This window comes from Triticum aestivum, chromosome 1D (assembly GCF_018294505.1).
Source record: "Triticum aestivum cultivar Chinese Spring chromosome 1D, IWGSC CS RefSeq v2.1, whole genome shotgun sequence".
Lineage (NCBI taxonomy): Eukaryota > Viridiplantae > Streptophyta > Magnoliopsida > Poales > Poaceae > Triticum > Triticum aestivum.
This window is the reverse complement of record NC_057796.1, coordinates 266,397,566-266,412,261: the sequence shown is the minus strand read 5'-3', so window position 1 is coordinate 266,412,261 and position 14,696 is coordinate 266,397,566. Positions and strand designations below refer to the sequence as shown.

The window sequence follows — 14,696 nt, the reverse complement described above, 5'->3', positions numbered from 1 at the left end:
CGGCACAATGTACGGCCACTGCTGGTGAATCCAAGACGGGGCCTTCCTCTGGACGAATCGAGTCCTGCCATCCTCTTGCCTCCTCCTTTTAGGCACAAAAGGGGGATAATGCGTCGACAAGGGAAGCTCGGTGGGAGATGCTGTTCTTCGAAGGTGACCGACAGTGGTTGAGACGCGGCGAGGTTTTATGTTTTGGACAAGCTCTTTTGCTTCGTAGTGGTGGTGTTGTTGGTGGTTGTCCTTTGGACTCGCCTGGATGTGAAATTTTACTACGCTCGTTATTCGCAGCGAGTGATAGTCATCTTGTACTTACAAATTCTCTCTTCTATAGAGCTATGGTAATCAATTTGCGTGTACTCCCAAATCCCCTTTCCTCTTCAGCCCCTCCCGCACCCAGTAGAGGTGGCGCCTCCCTGCTGCCCTCGCCGGCGCCTCCCTGCAGCCCCCCTCTCCCTCTAACCCCTCTCCAGCACTCACCCCGCAGCCTCTACGCTCGCCGATCTCCTCCCTGGGCGCGTGGCTGGGCAGCCCGGCGCCCGTCGATTCCGCCCGCGGGCGCGTGGCTGGGCCGCCCGACGCCTCAGCTCCGGCGCCAACCGTCCCGAAGCCGCAGCTCGGGCGCTAAACGGCCCTGCTCTGCCTCGTCCTGCCTCCCTGCTGCTCGCCTGCCCGGGGCTCCCGCTGCCTCCATTGGTGCGCGCTGCAGCCTGCAGGAACCCTAACCTCCTCAGCCGCCCTCTGCTTGGCAGTGCACAGATCAGCTCGACCGCCTCCCCTGCAACCTTGACCTCAGCAAGATTTGGTGCTCTTTTGTGGCTGAATTTGTTCACTGCAGCAAAATTAGCCCACCGTCTTTCAGTGGCGGGCGACGGCATGTCATCCCCCGGATCCTCGGACGACCCCAGATCTCAAGTAAGCTCGCTGTACAAGCGTCATTCATTTCAGAGTGTTGTTCTTGGTGCGCTACAAGTTCAGAAGATCCATAATGTTTGGATTTTTGATGAGAAGAGTTTGATTGTTCGAGGAGATTTGTCTTACTCCATGGCATTATACAAGATCTTCGACCAGATACTGCTTCTTGTGGCAGATAACAAGAACCGAGGAATGACTCGACTGACAGTAGATGTGGACCAGAACAAGGGCAGAATCAAGTTTACTTGTACTGGAACAAATATCCCTATGGGGCCCGAGGCAGTGTTGCAATTTACCGAATATAGTCCGACAATGGAGTTCAACGGAGTGTTTGCCAATGTTCTCTCAAATAGGTTTACGGTCAGCACCACAAATGGAAAACAATTGCTCAAGCAGGTAACATTCCTTGTCTGCTACTCTCGAGGACAATTTTTCATTTTATGTTTCAGTAAAAGCTAGAAATTGATATTAGTACTGATTGGCTGAGCATTTATACGCAGACATACAGAAAACGCATGTTGAAGGTACAACCGCAAGTAACTAAAAACCGCATAGTTCCTGAGGAATCAACACATCTGGAGGAGTGGACAAGCGTGTCTTTTATACCTGATCTTGCAATGTTCAGGATGACGAAGCTGGAAGGTGATATTATCTGTATGATGCGAAAAAGAGTCATTGAGATGACCTGCACCATTGGAAAAAGCATCGATGTGTACTTCAATGATGAATTGATACCAGAGATGACATTTCTCAAGTATGTCGAGCACTACATTGGCGCTGGTGCGGAAGCAGAAGAGAAACATCCAAGGTTTGATCGATTTTACCTAACATTTTGTAAACTGATAATACCTCTGTTGGTAGGTTTTCAGATTTGTGTGCTTTGCAGGGTGTATGAGAGTTGGTGAATGGGAGATTTGTCTGACCCTTAGTGATGGCGAGTTCAACCAAGTAAGATCAATTATGTTCCTGGACAGGTCCATTATATCAAGCATTTGTCTGACCCTTAATGTTATATCTGTGTCACATATACTTATGTTCTTCCAGGTTAGCTTCACGAACGGACATTCAACTTTGGGTGGAAGCCATGTGGACTGCGTAGCAGACCAGGTTATAGCATATGTCATGAGGAACATTGAGGAAAGTGGCAAGCAGAGAGAAATCACGCATGAAAATGTCAAGAGCTGGCTGTGGTTATTTCTCAATGTGACAGATGAAAATGCTACATTTGACTTACCCTGCAAAGAAACTGTGACAAACAGCAAAGTGTTTACTTGCAAGCTATCAGATGAGTTCCTTCAAAAATGTGCGTAGTGTTTTAGCGCTTTCCAGCTTTCCTGCTTTAAAAGGCTTGTACTAATTCTCACCTTTCACGATCACAGTTATTGAGTTTGGAATCATCAATATACTATGTCCCATGGGTGATCCGACCATCGAATCAGATTTATCTGATTCAGATGTAACTGGAATTCCGAAATTGGATGATGTGAAGTTTGCTGGTGGTACAAAAGCTAGGAAGTGCACCTTGATTCTTACCGAAGGAGATTCAGCAAAGTTACTTGTGGTATATGCATTTATGATCCTTGTTTATTAATATAAATTTATAAGCTTGATATACTAACATAATAATTGTTAGGAAGTATTAGTATTGGTCTAGGAGTCCTTATTAGTCTATGTTTTTTTCCTTGCACCTGAAGTCTTGTGTAATACTCCCTCCGTTCCTAAATAATTGTCTTTCTAGAGATTTAAAATGATCACCACATAAGGATGTATATAGACATATTTTAGAGTGTAGATTCACTCATTTTGTTCCGTATGTAGTCACCATTTGAAACCTCTAGAAAGACAAATATTTAGGAACGGAGGGAGTATATATATACCTCCCCTTGGGCCTTCAATAGAGATAAATTGCTTTCATAACAATAATAAACTTTTGCTTCATACTTTTGTTTGCGTAGATGAATGCCCTGGGTACTATTGGACGGGATTACTATGGCGTGTATCCATTGAATGGAAAAATCATGAATGTGAATGGACGTACACCAGCCCAAGTATGGGAAAGCTCTAAAGTTCAAACTATAATGCGGATAATGGGTCTGAAATTTGAACGCAAGTACAGTGTTGTTGATGGCTTGCGGTATGGCCGTATAATGATTATGATGGATCAGGTCAGTGCTTAACATCTCTAGTATTTAATAACACTAGTCATACTCTTATTTTATTCGCTGAATGTCAACCTACATTTCAGGACGTTGACGGTTCTCACATCAAAGGCTTAATCATCAATTTATTCCTTGAATGTTGGCCTTCTTTGCTCAAAGTTGAAGGGTTTTTACAGCAGTTTATCACTCCAATCATCAGAGTACGTAACATCGGGCCTACGACTAGTCACAGTGGGAGTAACTTAAGCAGTAACATCGAGTCCAACTCAGCAAATTTGCTTATGTGGCAATGAGTTAATGAGGAGAGAGGTAGTTTGAGTAACTTAGCTAGTTACTGTAACATCACATGTCCCAATGCAATATGAGTCTATAACCTAATAAATGAGGCTTTGCTTGTTACCATACTTATGTTACTACCCACTATGAAGGTAGTAACATAGTCTAGGGATATGTGTATGTTACTAGTATATGTTACTCTTCATTGTGGCTAGTCTAATGTTTTAGCTTTTCCTATAACTGTTTCTTTGGCATAGTATAATGTTTGAATTTATTGCCCAGCTTTCCCGTAATAGTGAAAGTATTTTTTTCTACTCAATGATCGAGTATAAACTGTGGAATGAGAGGCACGAAGGAGAGGCTGGTAACTGGACAGTGAAATATTATAAGGTATGAATTCGGATTTTTCAGCTGAAATCTTATGTTCGTGATGAAGCCGGAAGGCAATTATTTGATGTTAATCAAATTTTTACTGGCACAGGGTTTAGGAACAAGCACCACTGCTGACGCTGCTAAGTATTTTCGACACATGCGCAAACACACACGAAACTTCATTTGGCGTGGTGTGGAAGACAGTACTAGTATAAAGTTAGCATTTGATAGGAAGTCAGCAGCCTTAAGAAAAGAATGGATGAAAATTGGGTTCGAGGTGCTGTCACATCTTCTCTTGATTTGATTGATATAAGGTCGACTGTATCATTTTGCAGAAATTTAACGTGCATTATAATTCCAGTTTCAGTATCACATGGATTACACTCAAGAATGCATTAGTTATAGTGACTTCATAAATAATGAGATGCGGCTGTACTCTATAGCAAATCTTGAGCGGTCAACACCATCGGTGATGGATGGCTTTAAGCCTGTCCAAAGGAAGATTATGCATTCCTGCTTGAAGAGAACCTTAAAAGAAGTTAAGGTGTGTAATATGAAATGGCCTTTACATGTTTATTGATCAGCATGTCCATGCTATTCCTAAAATTTATTCCCAACAGGTCACAGAACTTGTTGGATATGTGTTACAAGCTATGTTTTTAAGGCAGTAAGGCGAGGCGAGGCGCTGGGGGGGGGGGGGGGGCGCCTCACCGCCTAAGCGCTAAAGCGTAAGGCGAGGCGACGCCTTAGACACGTGCATATATAATATATGGCAGCCAATTAGGAGATTTAACAACTAGCATTAACTTAATAAATTGTACATACATATATAATAGATGGCAACCAATTAGGAGATTTAACAACTAACGTTAACATATAAACTGTTACCAAAGCATAGGCCTCAAATCATCATGTGTATATGACAGAACGGCGCCTTTGAAGTTCAGCTTCATCCTCCTCATCAATATATCGCTCCATAGCTTTAAACTTTCTAGTGTTTAAGGAATTGTGCATCTCTATCCTAATCTCCATGGATGCCTTGGGACACTTATCCGCATCACTGGAACCCCCAGAAAAGTGTTGCTTTAGCCTTCTCACTCCACCATGGACTATCTTGCCACACAATGTACACTGGAGTAAATCTTTCCTCTCTAAATCTGGCCAGAACCCATACTTCCAGGCTGGATCATCTGATGTAGCTCTTCTCCTAGGATCATTGGCTAGATCCATCAGAGCAGGTACACCTGGCTACTGTCAAAGAAAAAGAGAGAAGAGCCAAATCACTAGAGCAGCCAGATCAAGCATGGGGAAGGAGAGAAGCAGTGGTGGGGCTGCTGCCTTGTGGGTGGAGAAGCAGATCTGGGAAGAAACAGATGCAGATGAGAAGGAGCAGGCAAGCACATCTAGCTACACTGCTGTGCATAAGAGAGGCAGCACCTAACAGTTAGTAGAGGAGCTGTGCATAACAGAAGTACAGAACAGGCAAGCATGGCAAGCTACACTGCTGGATGGAAGAAAGAGGAGAGGGGGGAAGGGGGGAGAAGAGAGGGCGGGATTCATACTTTGATGTGGTGCTGATCTGCTGGAAGAGGGTTGCGCCAGAGGACGATGGGGAGGAGCTGCAGCCGGAGAGGAGGGAGGAACTGTGGCCGGAGGGAGGAGGCTGGCGGCTGCCGCAGATCTGAGGAGGAAGCCTCCGTCAATGGTCCAGAGAGGAGACAGGAGAGACCTCTCGCGTTGATTCACTCTCTCTTTCCCCTTCTCATAACTGGTCGCACCTGAACCAATGTTTCCCGCGCCTGTGTTCCCGCCCAGGTCAGTTTTCCTGCCTGCAATCTCTGTTTCCCTGCCTGACAAGCTAAGGCGTCTGATTTGGTCTGAGGCGTGCAAGGCGGCGCTAAGGCGGACGCTTCAGACGCCTTACAGCCTAAGGCGGACGCCTTACGCAACTGTCTAAGGCAAGGCCGACGCCCTGAGCCTGGAGGGCGCCCTGACGCCTTACGGACGCCTTAAAAACATAGGTTACAAGATTCGGCATATTTGAATGGAGATCAAAGTCTGCCACCAACAATTATAGGCATGGCCCAAGACTTTGTGGGAACCAATAATATCAACCTTTTGCAGCCCAAGGGCCAATATGGCACAAGAAGCAAGGTCTGAAATCTCTACTGCTAATTTCTAATAAAATCAATTTTATGTAAATTTCTCATGCCTAGGTATATTTTTTTGTGATTTCAGGGCAGGAAACATTCCGCTAAGAGTAGGTATGTTTCCACGGGTTTGTCAGATATGACAGAGAAAGTGTTCCCAAAAGAAGATGAGGTCCATCTTAATTATTTGAAACAGAATGGAAATGAAGTGGAACCTGAGTGGTAATTAACTTGAAACCTTTTATCCTCCATTACAAATATACCATATAAGTCCTACATAATGCCTCATTTTATTTACCTCAGGTATGTTCCAATAGTACCTATGATCTTGATCAATGGATGTTCGGGCGTTGGTACTGGTTGGAAGACCTCTGTCCCGATGTATAATCCACTCGATGTTGCCAATGTTATGAGACAGTTAATAAATGATCCTTTTTTGGAAAAAATGTGGAGCCCATTGGTTCCTTGGTACAGGGGATTCAAGGTAATAAAATGCCTTTAATAGCATAATGATGATTCAGCAACATTCTGAAGTTCTCATACAACTGTAGTTAACATATTTTCTTCATGATGCAACAGGGCACAATTGACAGGGCTGAGAGAGATGATTTATTTATCAGCAGTGGTGTTATACAAAAGGTTGATAATACATTTAGAATTACCGAGCTGCCTATTGGCTACACCATTGCAGGTTATAAAAAAATCCTTCAATCTATGTTGAACAATAAGGACAAGGTCGATGCAAAGAAACCGGGCGACATAATAATTGAGGTGACATATCGCACTGGGCTAAAATGCCACAAACACACTGCTCCTCATGCTTAGTAGAGTTATGAGTAATTACTCATGTGTTCTGGTTTATTGTACAGAAAATATCTGTTGATGGAGATGCAAAGAATGTGGATATTACAGTAACCTTAACTGAGGAGAATATGCAGAAGACTGATGGTCATGACCCTCTGATATTATTCAAGCTGACGACAAACATTTGGACTAATAATATGCACTTATATAACAGTGATGGCAAGTTTACTTATTATGCAACCCCACTAAAGAGTAAGCACTCTGCATAATCATTTCTACTTTTTCTACGGAACTCTACTTTTTGTTATAGAAGTTCAACTGAAATCATTTCCTTCTCAACTTTCAGTAGCCCAAGAATTCTACAAGGTCAGGTTTTCCCACTATGAAAAACGGAAGGTATATATGAAACTTAGTTGCAGAATCATGCTATGTTCCTGCTTCAGCCTTGCCGTCTCATGTTTAAACAATGGTCCTGTTAGTCTAAGTCAAATGCAGTACAACAGCTCGTAAACTATTTGTGATTTTTATGTAACTTGAGACTCTCCTGGATAAGTTTTGAACTTCACAACCAATTAATTTTAACTTTAACATAGCATCTTGAAGCTCCATAAATTAGTTGTGCGCAATAGTGGCGAATTTAACCATGAGGCTGTCTCAACTTTGTTGTATAGCATGAATTATTAGCAAGTCAGCATTGATAAATCATTCAAACTGCTGCAGTTTCCATCATAATAAATAAAATGCAGTCTAGAGTCTACTAACAGCATATGCAACGTGTCTAACTGTAACTAGCAAACATTCTCTGAAGTAGTCAGCCCCAGTCGTGTTAACAGCTAATGGCAAGTTTACTTTGCTTACAGATACGATGTTATGAGTTCTGATCATTTTTATTTTCCAACATATAATTTACATGAAATTTAGTATGGTGGTACAAGCCAATCTGCATAATGCATAGTAATGACATTGTCTTTTACAAACCGCTGACTAATGATCTCACACTGAGAAAATAAAATTACTTAATATAGAAGAGGCAATTGTTGTTGTGCAGGAGGCAATTGTGCTGTGTTTTATTTTATTTGGGAAGTACCATCTTAATCAATTATTGTTGTGCAGGAGGCAATTGTCAAGAGACTTATGATGCAGATAAAGCAACAAGAAAACAAAATTAAATTTATCAACGGTTTTCAGAGTGGTGAATACATACTAACTGGCAAGAAAAATGAAGATCAAATGTTGGAATTTCTTAAAGAGAACGGATTTGAAGCAATCCCAGAAGAGGGAGATGCCGTTGGTTTTAAGTATCTTTCTTCTCTGCAAATTAGCCAGTTAACTGATCAGTACGTTTCTGAGCTTGTATCAGAAATGCATACTATGGAAGCTGAGTATGAAGCCATAGCAATAAAACAACCAAGTGAACTATGGTTGGCTGATCTTGAGAACTTTGAGAAGGTACTATAAAAATATTGTTGCTCTGTAACATTTCACCATGTTCTAATTTTCTCATTTAGATTCATTCATGTTGCTTCAGGCTGTTAAGGAGTTATATGCGGCCAAGGAAGATACCGAAAAAGCAATAACTGATGTATGAATTTCTGCTCCTTTCTGTACAAGTATTGCTGCTTTGTACTCCCTCCGTCCCATAATATAATGCACATTGGTTTTCGTGGAAGTCAAGCCACATAAACTTCGACAAATTTTACAGAGAAAATCGTATTGATTTGGCATTCTAGGTGTTGATAGGTTGTTCTATAAATTTGGTCAAAGTTGTAAAGGTTTGATTTTATAAAATCCACACTATATTTTGGGACGGAGGGAGTAAGAGCATCTCCACTAGGCCCCCCAAGACGCCCCCCCAAGCACTTTTTTTAGCGCCGGATGTAAAAAATGCTCCCAATCACGCCCCCACGACCTCGTTTTGCGCCGGATTTCAGCAAAAACAGCACCGGCGACCCCGGGCAAAACCCAGCCCCCTGGGGGGCACTTGGGACGCCCGGCGCTACTTTATGCATGGTGAAACCCCACCAGCCAGCCTCTCCCCCCCCTTTTCCTGCATGCAAAAGGAATCTGGCTCCTCCCTCTCTCTCCGCAAGCAGAGCTCCTCGCTCCAGCACGCCACCGAGCTCGCCGCCTCTCCGGCCCCCTCCCCGCCAGCCTCCACCGCGCCACCGAGCTCGCCGTGTCTCCGGCCGGATCCTGCGGGCACTCCCCCTGCTGGTCGCGGCCGCCTCCTCGCCGCGCGCCGGCCGGCCTCTGCCTCCTCACCGCCGCCCTCTGCTCACCGCGCGTGAGAACTCGGAGCTGCCTGCGGAGTCCGAGTACTCCTCCTCGACGACGCAGCAGCGCGCGCCTGTGGCCGCCGCGCCGGCAGCGCCGTGTCCCTCGACGAGCTCAGATCCGAGTAGCCGTCGACCGAGTACCTGCCGCCGCTGCAGACCTCGACCTCCTCGGCGTCGGAGGACTCGTCCATGTCGGAGGCCGTGGAGGCGCTCCCGTCGGCGGTGGGGCGCAGCGGCACGGACGCGCGCGGCAGGTGCCTGCTCCTGTACTTCTGCGGCTTCGCGGTGCTCTGCCACTTCCGCGGCGAGCAGGCTTCCGCACGCTGCTGATGTCCGCGTCGACGGAGGCGGGGCTGCTGCCCTGAGCTGCAGGGGGCGCGGCGAGCAGGCCGGCGTGGCGGGACGAGCTGCAAGGCGCGCGCGGGACAAGCTGCAGGGGCGTGCGGGCGCGGCGAGCAGGCCGGCGGGGTCGACGCAGCTGAAGCAGAGGACCGCGGCGGGCGACATGGCAACGGCCGCGGCGAGCAGGCCGGCGTGGTGGTGGCGGTGCGGTGGAGTGAGGAAGATGAGGTGGCGCACGGGGGGAGAAGAGATAGAAGTGCTGGGGTGGGGGGGGGGGGCTGGAAGAATCTTCGTTCCCGGCTGTAAAAATTTCGCCGGGGCCGAAAAAACGCCTCCTGGGGGGCACAACGGCTGGAGATGCTCTTAACATTATATGTGATGTTCTGACTTTCTTTTATTAATGTTGCTACAGGCTGATTTAGAAAAGGCTGGTAAAGAAACAATAATCAAGAAAAAATGTAAAACAACAGCTGATGTACGTATGTCTGCTCTTTCTTTCTTTAGAAGTACATCTGCTTTATAACATTTCACGTGATATTTTTTTCTATTACTATTATTTTCATGTATTAATTTGATACAGCTTACTGAAGAGTTCTTTGAAGAATATAAATTAAATAAACTTAGTTTGTCTTATTCACTGTTTTATTTGGCACTGCCAGGTTGATAAAGTTGTACCATCACCTAGTGTGGCCAAAATCACTTATTTTGACCTTTTTTGGTAACTTTAGCACGATCTGAACTCTTCCAGATTTTATTTCGCAATCTGACCCTTTTAGTAACGCCATGGCTTGTGGCGTTTCTGCCCTACCTAGACACGTCAAACTTGCCCGTGTTTCTTCCCCACATAGATAAAGTGGCCGTGGGCACGTGTTACTGGAAACGCCACAAGCCCTGGTGTTTTTTCTCAGGGCAGAAACGCCATGCGTTGCGCTGTGTAGAAGAAACGCCATGATGCTTGGCGGTTCTAATAAGGGTCAAATCGTGCTAAAGTTTCCAGCAGGGTTCATTTTGTGCTAAAGTTACCGAAAAAGGTCAAAACAGTGATTTTGGCCACCTGGCGTAGTTGTAGTTTGTTTACTCGTCCCTTGCTCTCTGTTGATCCCTTTTAGTTTTAGTTTGGCGCCAATACATGATTTTACGAAGCAACATACAAGAGAGTGCCTAAAAGAAAAATAGCTGATCTGAATGTACTCCCTCCGTAAAGAAATATAAGAGCGTTTAGATCACTAAAGTAGTGATCTAACACTCTTATATTTCTTTACAGAGGGAGTAGAAAGAAAGAATATCTGAAGTAATAATCGGAAGCTCAGTTGTTTGGTTAGAAATACATAATGTATAATCTTTATAGAAAAGGAACTTATTAAGCCACAGTTCACTAAAAGTACACGATGAAGATTACGGAACAATTCTTTGTGCATGTGAAAATTACTGCTTTTTAAGCCATCTTTATAATTTCCATAGGCCAATGCATCGGCAATGGATGTTGATGGCAAGGACGTCCTTGAACTAGACCCTCTCTCTGGAGGCCCCATGTCCCCAGAACATCGTGGTAATGCCCATGTACAATGTTTTATTTGTCAAACTAAAATCCTGGTCCAGTACATCGTGGTAGTGCCCATTTAATTTTTCGTGCTGTGGCAACTACGATTTTGTTGCATACAGAATTGGAGAGCGAAGGGAACACCAAACGGAAGCAACCAAAGAAGGATCGGCGGAGAAAGAGAAAAAAACAAAAGAAGAATGTGTCAACTTATCTTGGCTAAGTACATGCATGACATATGGTTTTACTTTACCGAGGTAATCAATCAATATCATGCGAATGCTAGGATTGATTGAACTAGTTGGGAGGAGTTCAGTTAAGGATGAGCTGAGTTCAGACTCAGATATGCGATTATGTGATAATAAGCCATATAAAATACTTTCGGAGGCCAACAGTCAAACTTGGTGATTCATGCGAATTGACTCATGTTCCTTTTTTTATTTGGATTCTTCTCATTCTTCTTTGGCACCTACGGCGTTAATACCCACAAACCATTTGCTTGATAGTTCCCTTGAATGTGCATTATTTTGTTTACTACTACCTCTGTCCCATAACATAAGACATTTTTACAGTTCAAATTGAGCTGTAAAAACGTCTTATATTATGACCGAGGGAGTACATCTGAAATGGGATCGATCCGTTCAACGGTCTAGTTAGTTAACACGACATAGCAATGCATAAAAGTCAACCCAGATGATCTATGAAAAAAAGAATGATTTGCAAACTAGTAAACCGCTTGGCCGATTCACGATTTGTTTTCATCGATATCTTCGTATCGTCAGCTTCGCAACAAGATCTCATTTGGATATGTTTTGTCGCTCTTTTTTGGACTCTAAAGTTGCCATCCCACAATTACTGAGTTGCCATGGTATTGGTACCAAAGTAGTTAGCGTTGTACTATTGTTACCACTTAACATGAGGCAGCTTTTTTTTTCCGAGTAACACAATGAGGCAGCTTTTTTTTTCTCGAGTAACACAATGATGCAGCTTTGATACGTGCACGCCCCATGGCGTGGGAAGGCCGAGGCGGCAAGGCCTTGGCAAGCCGAGCGCATAGGAGGCCTAGGCAACGTGTGGTGCTTGTTCGCTGGAGCATATATAGACGAAATCACTAGTTGAAGAGCGCTTCCCGCAAAAGTTAGTCGGGGAGCGCTCTGCGCGCGACAAGTGTTACGTGCGGGTGCTTCTGAGACCTTTTCGGGATGCTCCGCGCGCGACAATTTGTCGCGCGGAGTGGCGCTCCCGTGATTTCCGGTTTTCGTTTTTTTAATGTTTCTTTTTCATTTTAGTCCTTGAACTTTTAGTGTTTTGTAATATAGTTTTGATATGTTTCTGAGATCTGTTTCTCTCTGGTGCCGCCGACCCATCGCTGCCGCCTGGGCTTTTTTGCTTTGTTTCCTCTTTCGCTATCGTTGCCGCACGTTGCCGCCGGCGTTGTTATCGCCTGCTTATGGCGGCTCTTCTTTGCCGTCCACGGCGGTTCGTCATTCGCGCCGTCGTCGTTGCCTATCGGCTGCCTTCGTTGGTTCCCTGTTTATGGTTTGTTTTCCTTTAATTTTCCCATTGTATTTTCGGGCAATGGAGATTTATAGGTGTGGGCTTCCAACACTATCAAATGTTAGCTTTCAACTCGATTTGTGCAATTAGTTTTTAATAATCACTGTGTTCTTTGTAGGTATGGCTTGTCCTTTTTTATGCCGGGTGGCCCTTGTTTCACTTTTGATTCTTTTGTAGATGTGTTTACTGTGGTGCTGGATTGGCGTTGTTCGAGGCGTGTTGTAAGAATAACATCTTTATATTTGTTCAATATTTGGTGTTAAAAATTATGGTGGCACACATACTTATTTCTTTTGGTGCCGCTGATTCTTTTTTGAATGCAAATTATTCTAGGTCTTGTTTTTTTGATTATAATGATTGTTTTGATCTGATTTGCAGTATGTTCCATGCAGTGTTAGAGCTCATCTTGCTCGTTACATTGAGGAGTGCAAGGTGAATTGTATGGTGTTCTGTTTAGCCATGGTCGGGTGAGCAGCAAATTCCATGGTTCTTCTTAGGAACGATTGGTATTGATTATGGTCTTCGTCATCGTGATACAATGACCGTTAGGCTTGAGCACTATGAAACCTTGATTGGTGTTGATTTCTATCAGGTGGAGATATGTCCCCCTTTACCCTGTGTTGGTAAGGTTTTTTTTAAAGGAAGTATTTAGCTTGTTTCATGTCACATTATTTGCTGTTCCCCTGAACCTGTGAAATTTGATTTTGTAGCACATGAGGATTTGAGCGACTCTGAGAAGGAACTTGTTGGCACTTTTTTTTACACTCGTGGTGTCGATCTCAATTATCAGCAAATGTATTTCATGTCGCAACAATTCTTTGATGACAACTACATACTCTGTTGTCCTTTTGTTCACATGATTAATTCCGTGAATGTTAATGGTCATCATATGGTCAGATTTATTTTCCTTTGTTTTCCTTAATTTCTATTTTTTCATTTTGCATTTCATCTTTTTATATTTTTTAATTTTGTTTATTTCTAATAGCTTGATGTTCTCTTCAGGTTATTCCTAGCATGGTTGTCAGGAGTTTGAAGAAGTTTGTGTCATTTCCTAGGGCCGACGTTTTAACTCTTGAAGTTACTTTAGATTCTTACGATGATGATATATATGTGAGCATTCCTTGTTCGTACTTCATTGGCTTGGGTGGTAGAATGGTGTTCAAGAAGCAAGGGTTCAGTGATTTTCTTCAGGCATCGTCTATTAAAGTAAACAACTTGGATCTCATAACCTTCAAGGAGCGTGATGGGAGGTTTGTTGTTATCTTCAGTCTTCTTTCACAATGATGTTTGTTATAGGATGTGAAGTAGAACTCATGTTATTTAAGAATCCATCGTAGAATATAATGTTATTTAGATATATAAAACCTATATGAACCTACTTGTTCATTGTTGTACCGTGGATGCAGAAGTGGCAGGGCTGTGCATCTCTGTTTTAGATTTTTTTTGGAACATATGTCAATTTATGATAGACACGGTTATACATAAATTAGAGGCCCGGGTGTGCCTTTGTTTTCTCTATGTTTCCTCTGACATGGACAGTCAGAGATGCACATGCGTGTAGGTAATGGAGGCATGGTTATACATAAATTAGAAGCAACAATATTGCTGCTTGTTCCTTCCTCTGTTTTCCGAATGTTTTTCTCGTCAACATCTCTACTAAGAGAGGCACTGTTGTGATGCTAGAGGAGGCACACTTCTATACTATGAAGATGAAGAGTCACGTCTGTGTGTCTGTCGTCCTACTGTTTGTGTGTCGTCCTATTGTTTGTGCGCCAACAGGTTTAGACGAAGAGGCACGGTTCGTCAACTTAGTGGATGCACGGTCCTATAGTACCAAGAGCCACGTTTGTGCCTTTGTGTTTCAGTTATTTTCAGTTGACACGTTTACTGAGAGAGGCAGGGCTATGAACCTAGTTGAGGCACGGTGGTAGATGCACCAGAGTGGCGATTGTGGATGCAGCATAGTCACCGTGGTAGTTTCAACAGAGTTACGGTTTTATATGCAGCAAAGTCACGGTGGTAGATGCGGAAGAGTCACGGTTGTGCCTCTATGTGGTAGTTGAGGCCCGCTCCTTTATTTAGACAGTGTTTGATGTCAAATGGTGTCTGCATGATTTATTTTATTTTTTAATGCGCTAAGACTCTGAAAGTGCTCTCAGTGTTTTCTACAATGTAATCTCAAATTTGTCAAGTGCTCATACTGTTTCCAAGAGCCATGGTTGTGCCTCGACATGGATAAACTAAAGTTCCTTAGAAATATTTCTGAAATTGCTCACGCCAGTCTTGAATAAGCATTTTACAGAAAGTT

The 14,696-nt window shown here is 43.7% G+C and overlaps 1 pseudogene; it reads left to right on the top strand.

Moving 5' to 3' along the window:
• The first annotated feature begins 459 nt into the window (after positions 1–459).
• On the top strand, positions 460–13,904 carry LOC123181406 (DNA topoisomerase 2-like; annotated as a pseudogene).
• The last annotated feature ends 792 nt before the right edge of the window (positions 13,905–14,696 follow it).